The 24345-nt window shown below is 36.8% G+C and overlaps 1 long non-coding RNA gene across 7 annotated transcripts in view; it reads right to left on the bottom strand.

Moving 5' to 3' along the window:
* LOC141577567 (uncharacterized) overlaps positions 1 to 24345 on the bottom strand; it is an 839800-nt gene that overhangs the window by 72243 nt on the left and 743212 nt on the right. For all 7 annotated transcript variants that reach the window (XR_012506829.1, XR_012506827.1, XR_012506830.1 and 4 more), the window contains 2 exons: positions 5803 to 6294; positions 4330 to 4460 (listed from right to left, as the gene is read on the bottom strand). This is a non-coding gene — a long non-coding RNA (uncharacterized LOC141577567). The remainder of the gene's footprint in view (positions 1 to 4329; positions 4461 to 5802; positions 6295 to 24345) is intronic.

Genomic DNA, 24345 nt, shown 5'->3' with positions numbered 1-24345 from the left:
GAATCCAAGAGTTGAAGGAGACAATATCCTTTCAACATAACCACTCATCTAGAGTTTCTAGCTCAACATTTTATCTGCAGAGTCTGACCTTCATCCTTCAGGGGTGAAATCTTCAAAGAAGAAACTGTTTAGGGTTTCACAAAACTGTCTATACACTATTGGTCACCAAGAAATCCCCTAATTGCTAAAGCAACCTTTGCTCTGGGTGATTCAGTCACTCAGTCAATGAACATCTGCTTAACGGTGTGCAAAACATTACTGTAGACAGTCTTGGGGATAAAAAGGTGAATGAGCTTCAAGCCCTTTCCTTATGCATCAAAACAGAATTTTTGTTGCAAAGCGTGTTAACGTAATTCTCAGTCTCCAAAGACTTAGGTATGTGACTTGACATTTCTTGATTTGTCAAGAGGTATCAAATACCTTAAAAATATGTATTTTTTAAAACTATAGTCTTACCTCTATGAATTTTTCTTGAGGGAAAAAATTAGGACTATGTGCAGATTTAACTATAAAAATATTCATGGAAGCATCATAAACATCCCAGCTGACTGGCAATATATAATTGGTTAATAACCTCTAACACTTTTTTCACTTTGCCAGAAAATGCACATTATTTTAGTCTGTGTAATAATGCTTATCATTCCCTCTTCAGAGGCACATAACATGCTAGGGACCTTTCCCAGGATCACATAGCTGACAGATACAAGGGAAGGATTATGCCCCAGAATCTGTGGTTAGTCAGTAAGCTATCAGTCTGGTTCCACATAAGGCTTTCCTTCTGAACCAGAGCTCAGCCTCAGCTTAAAGGCCACCTCCGCAGTAAGGGAGCCTTTCCTGAGAGCTGTGTCTGACTCTCCTCTTGACCTTTGCCCTTGTTCTTTATCACAATAATGAACTTATTTCCTTCATTGCATTTACCTGAGTATTTTTTCTTTCTTAAATGAGTTTCAACAGCTTTATTGACATATACCAGAAACTTCACCCATTGTAAGGGTACAATTCAGTGTTTTTTTAAGTCAAGTTGTAGAGTTGGACAGCCATAACCATCAATTAATTTGAAAACATGTTATTAACCCCATAAATTTCCATTGAGCCCATTTGCAAGCAATCCCAGCTTACATCCCTGGCCCCAGGAAAGCAAATTTCTACTTCTGTAACTTTTTTTTCCTGAAGAGTTTATGTAAACGTCTCAGTTTTTCTTTTTGGTTTGGATTTGGGTTTTTCTGTTTTGTTTTGTTTTGCTTTGTTTTTGTTTGTTTTTTCTTGCATTTAGCTTCTAAACTTATGTTATAGCTTCTAGCAGTGGTCTGTGTCTTTTTATTGCTGAATAGTCTTTCAAAATATGGCTACACCACATTGTATCTATTCAGTATTTTGGGGCTCTAATGAATAATATTATGAACACTGGCATACAAGTCTTTGTATAGATATATTTTTTCAGTTCTCCTGTGCAGCTTTCTAGGAGTGGGATGGTTAGTTTGTATGATAAGCTTATGTTCGACTAAGAAAATGCCAAGATGTTTTGCAAAGTGTCTGGGCCATTTTACAGTTGCACCAGCATGGAGGTTTCCTTTTCTCTACAGTTTTGCCCACTCTTGGTAGTTCAGATTATAGCCACTTGAATGGGTATGCACCGCTATCTCATTTTGGTTTTATTTTCATTAACTTGATAGCAAATAAATAATATTTTAAATTTATAGTATAGTCAGTCTTCCACAATAGAATATAAGCTTTTTTGAAAGCAGGGTCCATGCCTGTGTTATTCTACAGGGTGGTTGTAAGAGAAGGAACTAAATAGTCATTCAGGGATGAAATGCATCCATATAATATGAAGGAATTAAAATGATTCACATAATGTTAATTTCCCTTAATACTGTCCCTTACACTCAGTGAATTAGAAGTAGATCATAAAAATATGCACAGGCTGATTATATAATTTGCAAAATATATGTCTAAATTAAAATGTTAATGATCTCTGGATGGTGTACCTAGTTGTCAGCGTGTCCTGACATTACATTTGTTATATGTCATTTATAAAGTAAAAGGCTTAGAAATCAATTTCTAACACTTACTCAGTTCAGAGATATCCATGAACCTCTATTGACAGGGAGTTATCATCTGATACTTACCCACATCACAAATTCCTCACAGGGTACTAAATTTTGACTCCTTGCCAATTCTTCTGTCTCTATCTACCATCCAGAAATACAGAATTCTGTGTTTACACAAAGAGGCTTTCTGACTTTAGTCTCCATTTTTCAAGTCCATCATTACCAGATTCTTCAGTTAGGTTTCACCTGACACAACTCCCAGAGAGCTCACCATCCCCTTTTGCCACTCAAAATTCATATTATAAAAGAAAACTGTGACATATAATCACCATTTTCAGAAAACAAATCTCAGAAAAGTGCATTAGGGTTGATAATAAAGCAGTAACTCCCATTTTGGAAATGCACTATATGCAGTTCATGGCACCATGGGTTTCAGGTACATATGGATACATTTTGTAACAGTTGCTTGTATCTATCATCATTCCCAAGTTACAAATGAAAACACTGAGGTCTGGAGAAGCAAGACAATCACACAAGATATAATAATTAGTAAGCAAAAACATTTGAATTTGAATTCTTATTCAAGTGTGTTTGATTCCAAAGCTTTTGTTTCCTCTTGACCTGGACGCTGGGCCATGGCTCTGCCCTTCTGAACCTTTATGATTTCAAGATAGACCTCAGTTGGGCTGAGGTAAGAGAGCAGCTTATAGGTTAGATATTTTGTTGCATGATAAAATTCCCATTCTCATCCCTGTCTCCAAAATCTGCAAAGATAAAACATGTTACTAAGAAAACACATTTTAGAGGAAGTTGGTTAACTCTAACAAAATTGGCATAACTCTAACAAATTTTATCCTTTCTCAATCTATAACTGGTTACTCTGGCATCACTAACATTTAAAATAATTGGGTCACAGCAATCCTACTCCTGGGCATATATCAGGAGGAAACTCTAATTTGAAAAGACACATGCACCCCATTGTTCATAGAAGCACTGTTTACAATAGCCAAGATATGGAGACAATCTCAATGTCCATCAACAGATGACTGGATATAGAAATTGTGGTATATTTATACACTGGAATACTACTTAGCCATCAAAAAGAATAAAATAATGCCATTTATAGCAACATGGACGGACCTAGACATTACCATACTAAGTGAAGTAAGAAAGAGAAAGAAAAATACCATATATCATTTATATGTGGAATTTTAAAAAAATGACACAAAAATAATTTATTTACAAAACAGAAACAGACCCACAGACAGAAAACAAACTTATGATTACCAGAGAGGAAAGAGGGGCAGTGTGGAGAGACAAACTGCGAGTTAAGTATTTGCAGATACCAACTACTATATATAAGATAAATAACAGGGTCCTACTATATAGCACAGGGAACTATAGCCACTATCTTGTAATGGACTGTAATGAAAAAGAATATAAAAAGGAATATAAATGTATAGCTGAATCACTACACTGTACACCAGAAATTAACACAATGTAAACTGACTGTACTTCAATAAAAAAAATAAAAAATAGAACAAAATAATTGGTTCCTGCAGAAGCCAATAACAGAAAATTTTTGTTGTTAGATTTGGATGAGTTTTCCCTTATTCCAACTGCACATTTGCTTATCTCAGAGATGTCCTGTTCACAAGCTCCAATTCTGGACCTCACCATGCTCAGGGATACCCTGTGGCCTCCTGACCCTGAGAGAGCTTGGCCTCACTCCTCCCATTTGGAGAGATTACGGCTTCCTTCTCAAGGAAGGCAGTATGTCTTTCTTCCTGGTTCCAGGCAACCGTAGACACTGCTTGGAAATATCAAATCCAAGCCCTGTCTGCTTTTTGCTCCGCCAAGGGCTCTCTCCTGAGGACTACTGCAGTGGGGCTCCACGAGTCAGGATCCTTCAAGCCCTTGCAAGCCTGAGGGCTCAGGCATCTGTGACTCAAGGCTGCCTTTCCCACCCTTTTGGGTTCCAGCTACATTCTGGTCTCTACACCTCCATCACTCTGAGGATCTAGATATGGACACAGTGCATAAAGTGGAAAACCTCCAAGTGATCAATCTCCAGGAATCCTCAAAGACTCCCTGCAACTGGCCAAAGATAAGTGAGAGGGGTTTTTTTGGTTTTTGTTTTGTTTTGTTTTGTTTTGTTTTTTTCCTTTCAAGAGGGGTTCAAGATTGCCTGGGATGGCCATTCTTATTAGCAGCAGGAGCTGTGGTCTGGGCTGAAATCACATTTCTAGGGGGCTTAGATTTCCCACTTAGGACTCACAAATTGTCCGGCAAATATGGACGTCTCCTCCGCTGCTGGCTTAGCTCTCAGCTTCTCTCAGCTTGTCTACAACTTTCTCTTCCAGGCTTAGTGTTCATTCACTACCATTTAATTTCCTGTGCATGTATCATCTGAAGACAGAGAGAGAACACGTCTTTTACTTTCATTTTCTCATTCCCAGGAATGTCACTGGACAGAAGTAGTCTTTCTTTTCTTCCACCAACATCTGCTCACAGGGCAGTCCCCCAGGTCTGTTCTGCACACTAGACCCAGTACTTCCATCAGGAGGTTGTGACCCACTGCCCTTTACCCCCGTCTGTGTTATGGCTCTGCTCCGCCCTGAGACAAGAACCTGTTTCTCCTCCAGAGGTGTCTGTGCCCCTTCTCTCTCCTAGAACTGCCGCCTCCCATCCTTTCCCTTCCCTCAGCTTGGTCCTCTCAATGGTCTTTCTGCTCTGATCACGAGCCATCTTAGTGGCCTCTACTATTCCCACCGCTCCTTTAGAAAGACAGTGATTCTTGGGCATTTGCATATAAACATCACTATTTTGGTTCCCTATTAAACTGATGCCTCTTCCCTTATTATTTCTTTATGCACCTGGTGCTCCTGGAGTAATGAGGGTAGGAACCACTATCTCAAGCCAGGACCCAGAGAACAAATGGGGGAAAACCTCAGCTGACACACACCTAAAAGAAGTGCTTTGGTTCAGTTTCAGATGAATGATCCTCAGCTCCGAGTACTGCAACTGCAAAAGCGGGTAAGAGCACGGATCACACCCCTTAAGTAGAAGTTTTCCTGTTTCACTTGACCTTTTAAGTTTGACCTTCTGCTACCTGCTCTTTCTTGGGAAAAAAAATTATTCAGCATTTAACCTAACCAGCAACTAGAGTGACTTGCCCCAAACCTCATAGCCATTCTATGGATCAGGAGTGGTTCTGCAGAAAAACTGTTTTGACGGCAAGGTGATGGGGGCATGGAAAAGCTCACTTAATTCCTGAGTGACATTTTCACCCTGTGTTTCTTCCAGCATCTCTTATGACACCAGATTTCTCTGAAGAATTTACCTACCCAATGTCTCACTTGTAAATCACAGCCACACCCCCCGGCCGCCATATAAGCCATGGATTTCTTTATTCCCTTTGTCCAATATTCCAGAGTCCTCCTCTCCATAGCTCATTTTTAAAATATATTCTGCTTATTGGCACCTTTATACTCATGGGACTCATGCCTAAAAAAGGAAGTAATAGAATTCAGCTTCAAGATGACCGTGGTAAGTTTTGGAAATGTTTCTTCTATAAGTAAGACAATATTAACCTTAGTAATTCACACAAAAACTCCAATATCCCTGGAAACCAGAGAAAAGCAAGCTGAGACCTTTGCTTGGCCCCTTAAGCTGTGGTAGCATCCTTGTTGGAGTTTTCAAGTTGGCCGAGCCCAGTTCAAAATTATCCCCTTAATCCTCAAGTCCTTACCTTGTTTCAGAAAGAGAGTCATGCTTTTCTCCTTCTGTACACTCTTCTGTGCATCTGAGGCAGGGCTGGGGACTGCAGTGCCAGCCATCTGAAGCAAGTCTTCCTGCTCTCAAACTTGGGAGCTAAGAGCAGCCGGTGATGTGCTGTAGGGAGAGGGACTTCCCACACCTATGCTCTTTGCTCGATGTCATCCTTTTCCACATGGGTCTCCCTCAGAGGGCTGAAGGTGTGCAGGCACACAGCAGGCAGGGGGCTGGGCACTGCCCCTCAGGACACCGGGATCTCTCTTCTTGTGTATTAGATCCCACCCCTAATTCCTCTATGCACTCTTCACCATTTGGACCTGCATATAATACATCTGGAGGCAGCCACTCCCTTTAATGGTCGGGCAGGGGAAAGGCATAGGTGTCACAGAAGATAAAAAGAAGAATCATTTCTGCAATTACAGTGTTTTTGACCAGGCTACCTCCAGCAGAGGACAGCATGGGAGTCCTGTAGTCAGGTTAGGTGAGAAGGAAAAAATGGGGGACAAATTAAAGTTTATATTTACTTACACACACACACACACACACACACACACACACACAGATACTGAATATTTACAAACTATTAGACAGCACGCTAAAGACTCCCACATGCAGACTCCAGCTTTGGTGCAAGCCTGCTATTGGCAGGGAGAAAAATGTTTCCTTGCTTTGTTCTAACCTTCTTTACTCCCAGACATCACTGCTAGGACACTCACCAGAAGCACAGAGCCTTGCTGGCCAGACACTGCTTCAGACTAAGTTGGTAATAGCAGGGTTTCCTCATAAGAGCAGCCATTGCCCCTGGAACTCTTATTCGGGCTCCATTCTACCCCCTCCCAACACTTTCATCTCCCACTTGGCAGTTATTTTTGCCTCTTGACAGTTAACCTCTCAGTCTTTCCTGCTTCCAGCAAGCACCCCTGGCTCCCACAGCTTCACTCACTCCTCAGGACACTGTCTGTCTTCTCCTGTTCTTCTTACTCTAGTACAACCCAACCCCCAGTAGAGTGACCCCCTCACTCAAGACATTTTTTTCCCTTTGAAAAAAACAGCCTCACAATCTTGATATGATCTAAAAGCAGAACAAAATCAAATCTACCTACCTACTTATCTATAATTTATTTCCCATGATGCATAATTTTGGCTTCCATCCTAATGGCTCCCACTAAGGAGAATTTCTATTGATACATGTGTTTGCGTCAGTCCAGTCTTTTATAAGTTGAAGGGAAATTCGAGTCTCACTTCAGGTAGTAGCTTGCTGGGCTGCATTTCCCCCTTCCTAAGCGTTAGATGACATCTCATTCTATCCTCCACTTTACAGATCATCCCCGGTGAGAAAGGAACTAACATAAAAGGCAGTAGCCATCGCTCAGGTAGACGGCCAATGCATGGCACAGCTACTGCATGAAAATTGTGGTGTACTTGAGGCTCTGACAGAGCAGCCATTTGGTTATTTGTGGGTTCTGTTTCCTTAGGCATAGTCGATCCCCCCGGAAGGAAAATGATAACCTCAGCCTTTCTCCAATAAGTGACTTGGGTCTTCTGTACACTCTTCCTTCTCATAGAAAGCTTGTCTCATTCAGCCTAATCTCTGTCCAAGAGATGATATGCAAAAGCTCACCTCCACGCCAGCAGGCAGCTTCTCTAATAACCTCAGCTTGCAGATGCTTCTCCTTTCAAACGTGTTTCACTGAAGCTGGCTTTTGAAGGCAGGGATCCTCTAGATTATTTGTTCATGGTGCTCAAGCATTTGGCCAAACACAGTCCTCTTGTAAATCTCTAAGACACCATGGATGTACAACCTCTAATATTTCTTTACTCTGGATGACTGTTGGTGTTGGAAGATTGCCCAGGTTTCTGGAGCTTTCTTTACCTCATCAGTTACTCCCTAGGATTCTGCAATCCCAGGTTAAGTTTACACAGACCAACTGTCACTCAACAATAATTTAGTTTTCTCAAAGGAAATGCTCTCACTCACCTACTTTATATCACATGCTTAACTCCATCTCTATTCAGACACGCATGAATATTTGGCTAACGGAAAAAATTATCCCCCTCAGAAACACCCTACACCATTGTGTCCTCCTGATGGGCCCTTCAGGGAACACCTTTTCAATCACTAAGACAGCTTCCTCAGTTACCAGATTTAGATGAGTGGTGTAATTTTCACATGTAACTACAGTAATGTAAGAACTTCTTTTAAATTATGCAAATATTATACAGAAAACTTAAAAGACTATCATCTTCACAATTCTATTATGTATATATTTCTTCCTGTCTTTATCTTTAAAAGGAGATATTTATGCAGTTTTTAAGTAGCATATGTGAAATTTTTAAGCCTTCATTTCTTTATTGTTATGTTTTCATGTATCATAATGTTCTAAATTTCAACTAATTTGAATAAAAATATTTTCATATGAAAAATGTAACATTCATGTTACATGCTTTTTTCTCTCTCACTATATTCTTTAGCTCAATTCTTAGAAGTTGGATCATGCAATGATAGTTTGAACATTTTACTAACACTTAAAGATACATTATTATTTTTTCTACAATCAGAATATAGGTACGACAATGTCCTTTGTGTAGTACAGTGAAGAGAAAAGTTAATGAGGATTCCAAAGCAAGACTGATAAAAATTATTCCTTATATTCCCAGTCTAAGGTTCAAAAACCCTCTGAAGCATGGCAGGTGGCTATTTAACCAAATTCTTCCTTGAACTGTCTACAGGCCAATTCCCTTTCTTCCTTTATTTTCCAAAGTCAACAGTTCTCAGACTTGCATCTAAATGCTGGCTTAGAAATAAATCATTTTCTCTCCTCTTTTCCTACCTTTGATCTAAAGAAGAAAGCAAAACTTGAAAAATAATTTTTCAAAATTAAAGCTACCTTGTCTTATGGAAACCACTGGGCAACTTTACAACTTTATTGTATAAAATACTTGAAAATAATCAAACATAATTTTAAAGTAAGTATATAGTATTTTCAGCATATACATATACATATACATATATATGTATACTCATATATAGATTTATTTTTTGCCATGTATGAAGATTCAGACATACGTAGGCAGCGTCCGACGTGACATCACAGCAAGCCAACTTTCTTGATGTTTTAGAACAAGGGACTCTGATCTCCAGAGGGAATCAGTCAAATCAAGCTCGGCTCAATAGCAAAGTCTCTGCCACAAGATAAAGTTAATTTTAATAAAGCCATCTTTCTCACATTTATCTCTTCCTCCAACTTCTCCTCAACCTCTTAGCCTCCTAAACCTATCAGACAATCCCGTTTGCATTTTAGGAACGACAGTCTTCAAGAAAACCCTGAACAAAGCTTTCACAAGGGCTGTTTCACTTAAGCTTTATGAGTCACAAGTACATCGGAAGCAATGCTTTGGTTTCTTAGAAACTAACAAACTGAAGATTTAGAAGGAGAAATAGGAAAAAAGATGGAGAAGGAGAAAAATAGACTTTCTTGTTTCCCAAGTAAAAACTGAGCAATGTAAAATAGTGGCACAGGAAGGGGGGATGGTTCTAGGATGGGGTTCAGCATTTTGAACTTGTCACTGATGCCACAGGAGGGAACACTCCAGGAACTGGGAGAGGTGGGCCTTGAAAGCTGTCTGCAGTCACACGTCCAAACTGGAATCAGACTCTTTATTACAAGTAATAAGAAAAATACGAAGGAGACTTCTGGAACGGAATAAACTACAGGAACTTCTGAACAAACAAAATACATTAGCTTTGAGTTCAACAGTTACATATGATTGATTACACTTTACCTCTTTAAAATGTTTCTTAATTGTCTTATTTTTAATATATTTAAGATATGGATGTAAAGGCAATTAAATGGCTCTGAAGTCTCTATTAACTGTCAGGGATCATGAACTCATCTGGCTGGTGGGAGACTCATCCTTTCACTATCACTCTATGATCACTGAGGATATAATATGCAGAGGAAAGGAGTTTAGCTGAAATAAAATGAAAATGAATATATATATGTATGGTGTACAGCACAAGATCCCAGATAGAGATACATTGTCATCGACTGAACTTCAAGTAGAAAAAAAAAAAGAAAGTATGATAATGTAGATAAAAATACACTTATGACAATATGAGAGAATCTGTGATCCTGCTATACAACAGGAAATTTTTTCAAATTTTTAAAAGAATTTTTATTGAGATAAAGTTGATTTGTAATATTATAAAATTTCGGTGTACAGCACAGTGATATGCAATTTCTAAAGGTTATATTCCATTTATAGTTGTTATAAAATATTGGCTATATTCCCTGTGTTGTACAATATATCCTTGTATCTTTTTTTTTAATTGAAATATAGCTGATTTACAGTGTTGTGTTTGATTTTGGTGTACAGCATACTGATTCAGTTATACATACATTATATATATATTCCTTTTCATATTCTTTTTCATTAGAGGTTATTACAAGGTATTGAATATAGTTCCCTGTGCTAAGAGTAGGGCTTTTTTTATCTATTTTGTATACAGTAGTTTATGTCTCCTAATCCCAAACTCCTAATTTACCTACATCCCCCTTTCCCTGTTGGTAACCATAAGCTTCTTTTCTATGTCTGTGAGTCTATTTCTGTTTTGTAAGTTCATTTGTATTATTTTTTTAGATTCCACATATAAGTGATATCATATGATATTTGTCTTCCTATGTCTGATTTACTTCACTTGGTATGATAATCTCTAGGTCCATCCATGTTGGTACAAATAACATTACTGAATTCTTTTTTATGGCTGAGTAATATTCCATTGTATATATACAGTAGGGAATTTTGATCATACTATTCCAATAATCCCAACTGCATACAACTATGAATACCATCTCTACAAGTAAGAAAGGACAATTTTAAAAAGTCTCTTATAAGGGGAAGGGATGAAATATTCAGCTTGTAGCTGGATAAAGAACAGAAAGACTAGCTATCAGGCCTCATTAGTGAGAGGACATAATCAATTTTCCTTAAGCAGGCCTTCCTGCATGCCTGGGCTTAGATTATATGCAAAGATACATATCAGGCTTTCTTTTTTAATGCTTGGACTAGATAGGCTTCTAACTTTTCAGAAGTGCTGACACAGATTTGAATTGTCTCTAACTCTAAATGGTAAGAGTTCAAACTTCTAAGAGTGAACTATCTGGAAGTCCAGGATTTTTAAGGGTATTCTGAACTGTTATCAGAGAGGATAAATTTCCTCCTTTCTGAATGCTCAAGAAGGGACTGTATAAATTTGTAGTGGAAATACATAAGGAATTCATGTATGAAAGATGTGGTTACATGTAGATCAATCAGTGACTCTGTGAGTATTAGTGGCTATTCATGTCCTATTTGGCTTTCTTTAGTTTGAATTCAAACTATCAAACTGAACATTTTTAAAGAGTATCTCAGCTTTAGCACTAAAATATCAGGTGCAACTTAGATCTGATGAGAATGATACATATATGCCACATTATGAAAAATATATATGTGTTTATGTATGTGTGCATATATACATAGTAGAACAGAGGGGAAATAATATTGGTCATTTTAATTAAAGCTCATTTTATTTTAGATGGCTTTAAGTGTTGAAATCAAAAATCCCTGTTACTACACTATCTGATCCTTTGGCGTACATAATTATTCTTTTTGTCTGATTCCACAATACTTAGCAAAGTGCCACATAGATAACTAGATATACTATATATAATATATATAAAATCTCTAAATAGACTAATAAATAAAACATACTACCATACGTATTGAAAATTTGTCTGCTTAATTTCATATGTTAAGTTATCTTTAGTTATGCATGATTTCTTACTGTTGAAGAATAATTTAAAAACTTTTCCCTGCTTTTGGATAGCTCCACTGTCTTGGTTTTCTCTCAAAAAAAATTAAGAATTAATTGTGTCAATACTTATTAAATAGCCATAATTTGTAATTGATACAGATTATTATTTTGCTCAATATTATTCAATACTATTTCATTTAACAAGCTGTAAAGTGAGGCTCAGAAAATCCAAGACTAAGACAGAATCCTCTTTTTCCCTTTTCAGAATATTAAAATTAATATGTATGTTAACAATTATACTGAAAACAGCAATGCATGGTATTATTTAACACAGATATGATACAAAAAGTGTTATATGCCTTGAAACAGAAAAGAAATAATTCTTCTTCTTGGAGAATGGAAAGTATGTAACTATATACTAGAAAATGAAGAGATTCTTGAAAAGATACTTAAAGAATATGGAATTTACTTGCTAAGTGATGAGCAGGCTATGAAAATTTTAGAAGAGGGTGGGAAGGGATAAACTGGGAGTTCAAGATTTACAAGTATTAACTACTACATGTAAAACAGATAAACAACAAATTTCTTCTGTATAGCACAGGGAACTACATTCAATATCTTGTAGTAACCTATAATGAAAAATATGAAAATGAATATATGTATGTATATGTATGACTGAAGCATTATGCTGTACACTGAAAATTGATGCATTATAAACTGGCTATACTTCAATAAAAATAATAATAATAATAATAAAGGACAATTTTAGAGCACAAGAGAAATGTGGAACCTAAAACAGGTTGATGTAAAGGTACTTGACAATTGAGGTAAAAATAAAAAGCTTGGTGGAAAGGGATCAGATGAAAATCCTCTGCAGCAATAATTCCTGTACAAGTTGATTAGTGCCTGAACTCGGATCATGAGTTAGGGTAGTGAAAGAAAGTGGCATGATGAAGAAATCAGTAAGACTTGGGAGCTATTTGATTTCTTAAGAAAGGAGTGAATATACCATTTGGTCTTAGAGGCAGAAATTTCATTTTAGACCTATTAATTTTCAACCAGATGGAAATTCTTTTCAGAATTAGGAACTGTATCAATTCCCTATTGCTGCATAACAAATTACAACAGACTTAGTGTTTTAAAATACCACATTTATTACCTTGTATTTCTGAAAGTGGGAAATCCAAAATCATCCTCACTGAGCAAAGTCAAGGTCTTGGCAATGCTTGGGTCCTTTGGGAGACTCTGAGAAGAGAATCTGTTTCTGTAACTTTTTCAGCTTCTAGAAGTCATCTTGAGCATCCCCTGGCTCATGGTCCCTGCTTTGTGTCACTCTACCTATTGCTTCTGTTCCATCTACTACTCCCACTCACTCTGATCCTTCTGCGTCCCTCTTACTAAGAACACTTGTGATGACAATGGGCCCAACTGAATAACCCAGGATACTCTCCTCATCTCAAGATCCTTAATTTAATCACACCTGCAAAGTCCCTTATGCCCTAACAGTTAACATATCTTAAGGTTCTGATTAGAACATGGACATCACTGATGTCATCCTGTCATACCTCATGAGTGTGGTATTTGGGAGAGGGGGAGGGTTTGAGACAAAGATTCAACAGTCATTAACTTGGTCTGAGAGTTGATACTCTACATGCAAATAAAATCTCTAGAATAAAAGGCTAAAGAAAAAAGAACGGGGGAAAGGGGCTTTGGAATGTTGACATAGTAGGAAGTAAGAAACCACCCAGTGAACTGGAAAACCGCATCTGAAAGCTTAGAACCATGTCGAAGACTACTTCAAATGGAGAGCAGTACAGTGAGTACCGAGCTAAGAGAGGATGTGTCTCAGTTTCTGCGAGTTATCAAAAACTTTGTCCAGTTAGCTGGACTCCTGATGGGATGTGAGGTAGTCAAGGAGTATCGTCTTCCTTAATCTTTGCATATTCTTTCAGCAAAACACCAGTCATGATTTCATGCCAAAACCAATTTTAAAGTCTTATTTAGTATTTCTTTCTTTACTTATCAACATGGCAATTCATCAGCAAATGTGTAAATCTGCTCCGATAGTGCTATGAGCCTTGAGGGTTATTAGCTTGGGGAAACCAGATGGAGGAAAGCATTTCTCTCCCAGAGCTGCAGGGAATGCTGGAATCAAGAAACCATGTAGGCAGGAGCCAAAAGGAAGCTAGGTCCATGCCGGAGGATATCTAAGAAGGCCATCAATACCAATGAAACACCCCCAAGGAGAGAGAAAAAATTGGATTTGGAAAAGGTGGTCAGAGAGCACAGGAAGTAAGTAGGGAGCACCAAGTCTAGAGTAACGTCTCTCAAACCTGGTCTCACATTAGAATAACCTGGAGAGCTTTCAGAAGCAGCCAATGCTTAGGATCCACCCAGAAATAATTAAATTAGAATATCTGTAGGTGAGGCACAGAGGGCACATTTTAAAAACCTCCCCAGGTGATTTTAAGTTGCAGCTAGGGTGGCGAATCACTGAGCTAGAACAAGCACAGAATTTTCACTGGCAATTATCTGGAAAAGGGGGGGGCACCATTTTATGCCTGATGACTTCTTGGCTGATGTGCCAGCAGTAAAAATCTGAGACCACTGGACACATTTCAGAGTATCAGGCAAGGTGCTAGCTTCAACTTTAATGCTCATGTTCACAAAGCTACAGATATTTTCTGCTCTCAAAGTTAATTGACCTTTATTATTTATGAGAAGAAAATTGCTCTACTTAATGAATTAAAAAGAACATAATTTTACATATAACCCTGAATATAATTGATCCTAATTCTTACCATTAAGTTTTCTGTCCTCTTGTATCACTTTTTTCAATTATAAAATATCTAATATAAGAGCCATAAAAGAAATGCAATGAAATCCTCTATAGCCACAATAATTTTAAGAATTAAAAACATTTCTAACACAGGTGAAGATTCCTGTGTACCATGCCTCAATCTCTTTCTTGAAATACTAAAATTGTAATCACTAGCCTGTATTTAGTGTTTATCACTCCCATATGTTTTATTTTTTTTTACCCACTCAACATGTTTATTTTAAAATCCATTGCTTTTAGTATACACAACTCAAGCTTATTCACTGTTTAAACAGTCCACTGTGTAGTTATATCATGATCATTATTAATTCTCCCACTGATGTGTTTAGGTTGTTTCCAGTTGTATTTTTTTAAAACCGGCTTAATAAAATATAATACACATATCATAACATCTATCTCTCAAAAGTTTACAACTCAGAGCTTTTTAGTTTATTCATAGAGTTACAAAAACCACACAACTATATAATTTTAGAGCATTTCATCACCCAAACCACATTCATTACAAGTCACTTCAGTTGCTTTCACGCCTAGCTGCCCGGCAACCACTAATCTAGATTCTGTTTCTTTGAACTTGCCCATTCTGCACATTTCATATAAATGAAATCCTACAAACGTGGTCTTTATTGACTGGCTTCTTTCAATTAGCATAATGTTTTCAAGATTCACCCATGTTTTAGCATGTGCCAGGAACTTTATTCTTTTTTATTGCCAAGTAAAATTCCACTGTGCAGCTATGCCACATTCAGTTTATAGACATTTGACTTGTTTCCACCTTTTGACCATTATGAATAATGTTGCTGTGAGCATTCATGAATTTTTGTGGGGCATATGCTCTCAGTCATCTTAGGTTTATACCTAGGAGTGGAACTGCTGAATCATTTGGTAGCTCTATGCTTAATATTGTGAGGAGCAGTAAAATTGTTTTCCAAAGGATTTCACTTATAAACACCATCAGCAATGTATGTGTGGTTACTCAATTTTCTCAGCATCCTCAACATTGGTCATGATCTTTTTCTTAGCCATCCAACAGGGTTTAAAGTGGTACCTCATGTTTGCTTTGACTTCCATTTCCCTAATGATTACTGATCTTGAGTAATTTTTCATGTGCCTAGTGGCCATTTGTGAGCCATCTTTAGAGAAATGCCTATTCAAATATTGTGCCTACTTTTTAATGGCTTGTCATTTTAGATAAAAGAAGCCACACAGTGGAACCAGAATATACAGGTGACCCTTGAACAACTGTATAGGTCCACTTATACACAGAGTTTTTTCAGTCAAAATACTACTACAATAATACACGATCAGCTGTTGGTTGAGTCTGTGGATGCAGAAACCCAGATTCAGAGAGCTGAATATGAAGTCATACTCTGACTTCATTGTTTAAGGGTCAACCGTACATCCTGCAAAGGACTCATATTCATAATGTGTAAAAACTTCTTCCCAACCAATACAAATGCAAATGCTTCAATAGAGAAACAGAGCTAACTAGAGCTATTTAGCTGATAGCTGAATAGAGAAAAAAATGCTAACTACTATGACAGATACTTCATAAATGTGAAAACCCAAATGGTTAATGAAGCTAAGAAAAAATAATCAAAAGACTTTACTCATAAGGGAAATAAAAATTAATTCACAATGAGATACCAAAACACGGTGAGCTATTGTTACACATCCGCCAGAGTGGCTAACATAAAAAGATACAAAATACCTCCTGTTTCTGATAATGAAATTTGAACTTTCACGTGCTGCTGAAACTTGTTGGACATATTTTCAAAATTGAAAAGTGACTTTTGATCTAAGCATTCCACTCCAAGTAAATAAATGCCCAATAGAAATGAGTGTATTTCCTAAGAAAGTATTCATAGTCAGACTATTACTGTTACCAAGTCCAAACTTGTTCTGCTTGCCACATGACAGGCCAATAAATCAGGAGATGATGCGTTGGGGCAAGGAATAATGACCTTATTCAGGAAGCGGGCAGACTGAGAAGATGGCAGACTGATGTCCCAGAGAACCATCTTCCCCAAGTCAGAATTCAGGCTCCTTTTATACGAAAAAGGGGAGGGGGTGTGGTTGGTTGTTGCAAACCTCTTGAAGTCAGAATCCTTTGTTCTTACAGATGTCCACCTGGGTCAGGTCGTGATGTTTCTGTAAACCTCTAACAAGACAAGTGTTATTCTCTATTTTGCAACTTTTCTTCTTTATATGAATGGGAAAGTGTTATACCCTTAAAAGTCAGCGCCTTGAGAACGGGCTACCCTGTACTTCAGGCAGGAGGCAACATTGCTTTACAAAAGGCGCAGAACCAGCATGACTAAGCACGGGAGCCAGCACAGCGTTAGAGCTAAAGGAACAGATCTAATATGGAGTCAGATGTGTTCTTCCCTATTACATTACTAATATCTAAAAACTGCAGATAATCCAAAAATGCCCATCACCAATAGAATAGATAAATAAAATGTGGTGTATCTGTCCAGTGAAATACTATTCAGAAACTTTAAAAAATGGACTATAACTTCATCCAGTAATATTAACAAATCTCACAAAGGTTCAGAAGAGCCAGACATAAAACAATACATTCTTCATAAACATACATAGTTTAACACAGTTTGAAAAGTCACACCAGTAATTATCTCAAGATCCAGGCATTGGAGATGTGGCTGTGTTTATAAAACTCCATTGAGCTGGACTTTTATGATTTGTGTACTGTATGTGTGTGTGCATATGCTCATTATATACACATTTATTTTCCTCTGCAAAATATTTGCCCCTCTCTCTTAGTTTTTTTAATCTTCCCTCTTCAAACACCTTCTTCTATCCTATTTTAAAATGTAAATTTTCTAAAGACATGATACTTTCCCTTCTGCTTTTCAGTATTAAAACTGGAGTAACAAATGCCTACTAGGAAATTAATTTGGTAGGGAAGGCATGACCAGATGTGGTCCTAAACAAAGGGTGGTAGCAGGGTATTTTTAAAAGAAAACGATCCTGAGAGAGGAGAAAATCTACTAAAACATGATGAAATCAGTAAGAGATAAAGGAGAAAACTGGATCAAAACAAAGTGTCTTCACTCCAAGATCCCTAATGGACTCACACAAATTGCACTGAACAAACAATAAATCCGTGCATGGGTGGGTGCCTGTAACTACCCACATTATTCAGCAGTTCTGTCTAGATGGTCAGCATGGAAGGACTTCTCATCATGAGTTCACTCAAGATTCCTGTGCCTGTTTCATAAAATGCACCTGCTGTTAAATGATTACCGACTGGAAAGAATCCTAATGGAGTTGGGGACAGAAAAATCAGCGACCATCAGAAAGTTTCTTTGAGAATATATGTGACTGACTCCAGGCACCAAAATAACATCTGTGTCTGGTAAAGCTCAGTATGTTATATATAAAGCTCTCGCTAAGTAGATGTGATTACAGAGATTATATATTTAGATACCGGCTATCACAAAACAAGGAGAATGCACCACTCAGGTGGCTCTCAACAATGGTCTGCATTTTGTCATGCACTTATATATCCATTCTAAAGGACAGGAGGGTAGAATTAAGGCTAAAAGATAGTGGAAGACTGCACTGGGGACACATCCCAATCATCTTTTATTGCTAAGCTCTGCTCTGTCTCTGATTTGATTTTCAGGAAAGCCTGCTGGGTAGTCTCAGCGATGCACTTACACGTTTGAAGCAGATGACATTAGTCACACTGCTTAAACCCGCGACGGAAGCTCAGAAAAGTATTATTTCAAGAGACAACTTCCTTCATATACAAACACAGGTGGGTTCACTGGATGACTTCACCTATCTCCTCATTTTGCTTTTGTTTTGTTAAAGAAGCCATCATCACCAGAATGGCCATGGAGGTTTCACATCCTGCAGAGAATGAAGCAATTATGAAATTCATTTAGGGCTTCTGAAAAGAGTAAACAACAATATATTTACAACACACCAGATGGCAAATGGATATCGTATTTATTTTATATTTTCATGCTAAAACCTGTGTAATGTTCATTCCGCTCATCGAGGTGGTTTTAGGAAAAAAAAGGATGTGCTTGTTTTCAAAGGTTCCTCTGCAATTTCTGAAAAAGTAAGCACTCCTATTGTTAAGAGTCAGATATATTGAAACAAATGTATGTAAGTTGCCTTATTTGGCAGTAATATACTCAGTAGACATTTTAGCAAAGGCTTCTTTCCTATGCACTTACTGTCCCTTTTAATCTCCGGCTGTGGGTACTGTTTTTTAATAAAAAGGATCGAGAATAAATATGCTTGTAAGGTCATTCTGTGCTCACTCAGTAAAGGGCTCAGTTCGGATCCACTAGAGACATTTTGATATGTCTCTTAGGCTGTCTTCTTAGGCTAAGTGAGCTTTCTAAAAACTGTTAAAGAACAGTCTTTCTGGGATAACAGAAAAGCCACATGCAAGAGAATGATGTTGGACCACAGCTTCACCCAATGCAAGAAAATTAACTCCAAGTGGATAACAGAGATAAATATATTAGCTAAAGCTATAAAACTATCAAGAAACTAAAAAGGTAACTCATAGAATGAAAGAAAGAATTTTCAAATAAACTGTCTAACAAGGGAATTGTATGCAGAATATATAATCTTACAATCCGATAATAAAAAGACAAATAACTCACTTTAAAAATGATCAACAGATCTGAATAAACATTTCTCCAAAGAATAAATGCCAACGGCCAACAGGCACATGAGCTGATGTTCAGCATCATTAAATGTTAGCTGAATTTAAGTTAAAGTCACACTGAGGAAACGCTCCACACTCACTAGGATGGTTATAATCAAAAAGGTAAACGAGTGTTAGTGAGGAGGAAGAGAAAGTGAAACCGTATGCCCTGTAAAAGGGTACAGCCACTTTAGAAAAAGTTTAGCAGTTTCTCAAAATGTTAAACATAGAGATAGAATATGATCCAGCAATTCTACCCCTAGGTATATACTCAAAACATTGAAAATACACATCACACATAGATGGGCACATCAACGTCACAGCAGCATTGCTCAGAATAACTGAAAACTGAAGACACCATAAATACCCAGCAAGTGATGGATTGATAAAATATGGTACAGGCATCAAATAAAATATTATTTGGTAGTTAAAAGAAGAAGGTACTGATCTGTACTACAATATAGATGAACCTCAAAAATAGTGCGCTGAATTAGAGAAGCCAGTCACAACAGAACATCATTCAATTTCTGTTACATGCTCAAATCCAGCAAATTCAGAGAGACATGAAGTGACTTAGTGGTTGCCAGGGGCTGGAGCAATGGGGGAATAGGGAGTCACTGCTCATGGATATGGGGTTGCTTTTTGGGGGTGATGAAAATATTCTGAGATTAGACTGTGGTGTGGTAATGGTGGCACAACTATGTTAATATACTAAAGGCCACCAAAGTGTACATTATAAAAGAATTTTGTGTAATGTGAAATATATCTCAGTAAGGCTAATATTTTCAAAAAAGCAAGTAATCTCTCTGTATAAATAACATGAAGCTGTCAATCTAAAAGAGATAAAAAGAAATGAATATGAATTTGCTTATTCTTAGTGTAGGAATAAACCAAAATTTTAATTTAAAAATAATGGCGACCTATAGCAGAGAAAACCAGGCTTAGGAGGGTATAGATAGAAACCGACACTCTCTAAATATACTTTGTTTGGGAGACTTAATTTCAGAATTTTGTAAATGTTTTACACAGTTATACAACAAAATTGAATTTAAAAGATCAGTCCCTAAATATAGAAAGTAAAATTAAACAAATGAACCTGTGCATTAAATTAGTGGCATAAACACATAGAGAGAGACCATTTCACATCAGCTTAAGAGTTTAAGATACAATAATTTGATAATGCCTCCCTAAAGGGGTATGCTCTAAAGATAAAAAATAATTTAAAGAATAATCTTCAACACTTTTCAGCAGTTTTTTGTTGGTTGTAGTGTTGGTATTTTTATACTGACGCTGCTATGTGTACTGTTGGGTAAAGTAAACGATTAATTATACTGGGATCACTGAGAACTAGAATTTTTTTTGGTGTGGGAAAAAAAAAAGCCAGATATAAAATTATTGAGATGAAATAAAGTCTCTGTAATCCTGAGTGGAAGTACCAATGTGAATAACTCATGGTCTATTTTATCATAAAATAAAATTCTATCACTATTCACCAATTAGGAAATTGTCAAACTTCCGTTGTCAAACTATTTTGAGTCAGTCTCAAACTGTCTGAATTATCTGGGTGAGGAAATAGTTGCCTCAAAACCACATGAGAATTGACACAAACAAAAGGTGATTCATGGTGGCTGCTTCCCCTCTGCAGGTGTCTTCATTTTGAAACATCTTTGAGAATTTTGAGTCCTTAGAATCTACCAGAGAGCTTCTTACTAAGAAATAAGAATGCTTATTCCTATTCACACAGGTTCGGAGCCACATGAAACAGATGCACACTATGAGTTTGATATATTTCAGTATCATCGGGGAAAAGAGTTTTGAAGGAAACAATACCGAGGCAGCAGAAGAAATGAGCTCTAACTAGAATCTGGATTTTCTAGACATTTGACTCTGGCAAGTCCTATCATCTCGCTGGACCTTCATTTCACCATTAATAAAATGTAAAATCTGAAATAATAGTACCCAAAACATTCTTTGTCTCTGAACTCCATGGTTTTACATAGTTATCCTGATATGTAAAAAGATATCAGCTACTCCTCACCAGAAATCCCTTCTTAACAATGTATAGCAGTGTCAAGTCAATGAGAATGAAATAGAGTTTCACAAATAATGACTAATACATCATCAACATTTCTAATGCGTGGTAGGTCCCATGATAGTGGTGATAATCAAAACATTGGCTGATATTTCTGCACTTAAGAAAAAATAATAAATGCATCTGTAACTGCAGTTTTTTGTCTATCATATTTATTGGTGAAGCAATTTGTTACATGCAAGAGATATACAGGGCTTTCTCTCGTTGCTAGATTTATAAGATTGTTCACACTTGATAAATTGCTTGTTAAATGGTGCTTACAATTTCCCAGAGAGGACAATAAAAATATATTCAGGTTTATTGGTCAATCATCGGCTTCTCTGACTTATCAGTAGAATGTAATGAAATCTTATGTTCTGTCTTACTTTTTGTTCTTGGAAATATTTAATGAGATTTGATCTGTAAATAATCAATTCATAATTATTCACAAATCAGCTTGAATTTGCTACTCTTTCATAAAGCAAGAAAATTTATAGTTTGCATAAAAACATTCTTAAAGTGAGTAGACCTTTGGAAGGCTCTCTGTAAGAGATGATATTTCTATAAGAAATGTCAAAGAATTCTACTCTATTGTTATGTTTAGTTTGGCCTAGAATGTATTTGTTTTAAATTTAGAGATAATGTGAACTTTGATTTTTAAATAGAACAATCCTAAGGAAGAAAATACTATATAGCTAGCAACATTATGGCAAAAATGGAACTTGACAATGTATATAAAATTATTCTTTATGCAGAAAAAATAAGCATTCAAAAATTGATCAAGGATATAGCTTATTTACTGAAGACTCCTCTTAAAATTAGCAGAATTTATTCATATGCAAGTGTTAACTTAGATTCAGTATTTTTTAAGGCTCGAAGTCTGGTTAATTTCTAGCATATGGTATAAACCATTTTATAGTTACTTAATTAAATTTAAGTATAAAAAATCACATGTAAGTGACAGATATAGGTTCCTTAACTATAAAACAGTGGGAAATTATGAAAAATCTGTACAGAGTTTCATTAATATTTACTTTATTGGGAAGTAATTAGTTTGAAAATACTGAAAATATGTACCTTTTAAACATTAGTAAAGAAAGTACACTAGTGATTTAGTTTAGCACAAGGTTTGAAGAAATTAATTACTTTGTGTTTCAGTCTCTAAAATGGAGGCTATGAAAATTTCTTGCTTTATTATTATAAAAATGGTTATACTTTTAATATCTAAAGTGTAAGTTTACAGAAAATGAGCCATAATCACTATTTCAGTTTAATCCTATGTAAAGGGGGCCTGGCTTCATGGTATCATACATTGTATCTTATTGTAGATAAAGTAATTATTTTCAATTCTCTATTTTGTCGATGTAATTCCTATCTCCTCTATTTTAATACCTGCAAATGTAAATTTTACTTACATTAACATCAAATGTGCTAGCATTTTATTTTTCAAGGCAGACACACCTTGTCTTTTGACAGGGTGGGGAGTGAAATTTTTCTGGCAATAACATCTCTTTTTCCCTCTGTATCCTTGTATATTCTCAGCCAAAATTATTTTTGATAAGAAGAAAAAGAAGCCAAGGAAGGGGAAGGAGAATAAATAAAAAAGCAGCAGAGATGGAAGAGGAGAAAAGACAACTCTAATCTAATTATTAATGGCAAGAGCAGCCTACTGTTTACATGTGAAAAACTACGTGTGATAAAGATTATGTGTGTTGCCTCCAATTCAAGATGTAATATCACTTAATCTTAATGGCAATCCTGTAATATGGGTGTTGATATCCCCATTTTATAGAGAGAAAGATACAGATGAGAGCGTTTTAAATATTTCCCTGCATTGAAGGAGACATTCATCCATTTTCATAGTATTTTATAAATATTTTGAGGCATCCTATTCCACTGTCACCTTCTACTAGACTGATTATCTGGGGTGGGTATGGGAGGGACTTTAGATTCAAAAATTAGTATGTATAAAAATTACACACACCAAAAAGGACAGCAATAATTTAAGAACCTAACACTTTAAATCAGATCATCTTGACAGATACAACCCTTTCTGTCAGATCAACAGCATTCAAATACGGACGTTGCCTTTTATGCCATGTGCTACTTATTATAAAGATGCAATGCTGACAAAAAAACTGGTGTGCCAGCTCATTCTAACATGTTTTCATGACTACATCAAACAAAAAGAAATTTGAGAATTTACTTAAATAATCTGAATAAAGTAGGATCACATTTTATTGATGATTAATATAGTGGCTGTTATGTCATGTTGGATTTCCTTATTCTTCATTTGAAAAAGGAAGGTTCAGAATGCAAACGTCTTGGGAATTTAGTGTCCATCAATACACCAAATGATGTATTTGAATGATGAATTTATCGTTAAAGCTGTGTGTGTAATCTTCGGATGCCTCCCATAAATATATAGCATAAATATGTTAGAGCAGGCAGACAGCAAGATATGAGGTGAGAAAGTGGGGCACAGGCCAAATGGCAGGAAACCATACATCATGTGAACAATGGGGGTCCTTGAGCAGACAGAGAAAAGCAGGAACCTTGGGACTGATAAGAGATCACTCATTTTGAGGGTGACAAGTATCCTGGAGGCAGGCAAAGAAAAGAGGGAAAAGGCAGGAATCTCCAGTATCCAAATGTAACCTTTGGCCCATTATGCCCTCATTTCAACAAAATAGCCTTGCAGATTAGAAGTACCCATCACGGGCCAACACCATGACACTTCAGATCCAGACTAAATAAGGACAAAAATCCCTTCTCCCCTCAGGAAGGTGGAGCTGGGATGGAAATCAGAGAATACAATTCCAAACCCCTCCCTCCCCAATGAACATTCTGCCCATTCATTTTTACACCCTATGGAACCGGCCTGCCAAAGAAACTCAGCCCAACCATTGACCTGAGTCTGCCCTCTCTTCCCTTAAGAGCATCCAATCACTTAATAAATCCTCACTTTACTTTCTTGACCTCCATGTCTCATCTCTGAATTCTTTCTGCAACAAGACCAGAACCTAATCACCGTCAACAATTATTTGCTAAAAATATATAGTTTTGGCTCTTCCGCTAAGGAATTTAGGGTGCTAATCTAGTATATACTCTTCCCCAATTAAA

This window comes from Camelus bactrianus, chromosome 4, assembly GCF_048773025.1.
Source record: "Camelus bactrianus isolate YW-2024 breed Bactrian camel chromosome 4, ASM4877302v1, whole genome shotgun sequence".
Lineage (NCBI taxonomy): Eukaryota > Metazoa > Chordata > Mammalia > Artiodactyla > Camelidae > Camelus > Camelus bactrianus.
This window is presented reverse-complemented; position numbering and strand designations above follow the sequence as displayed.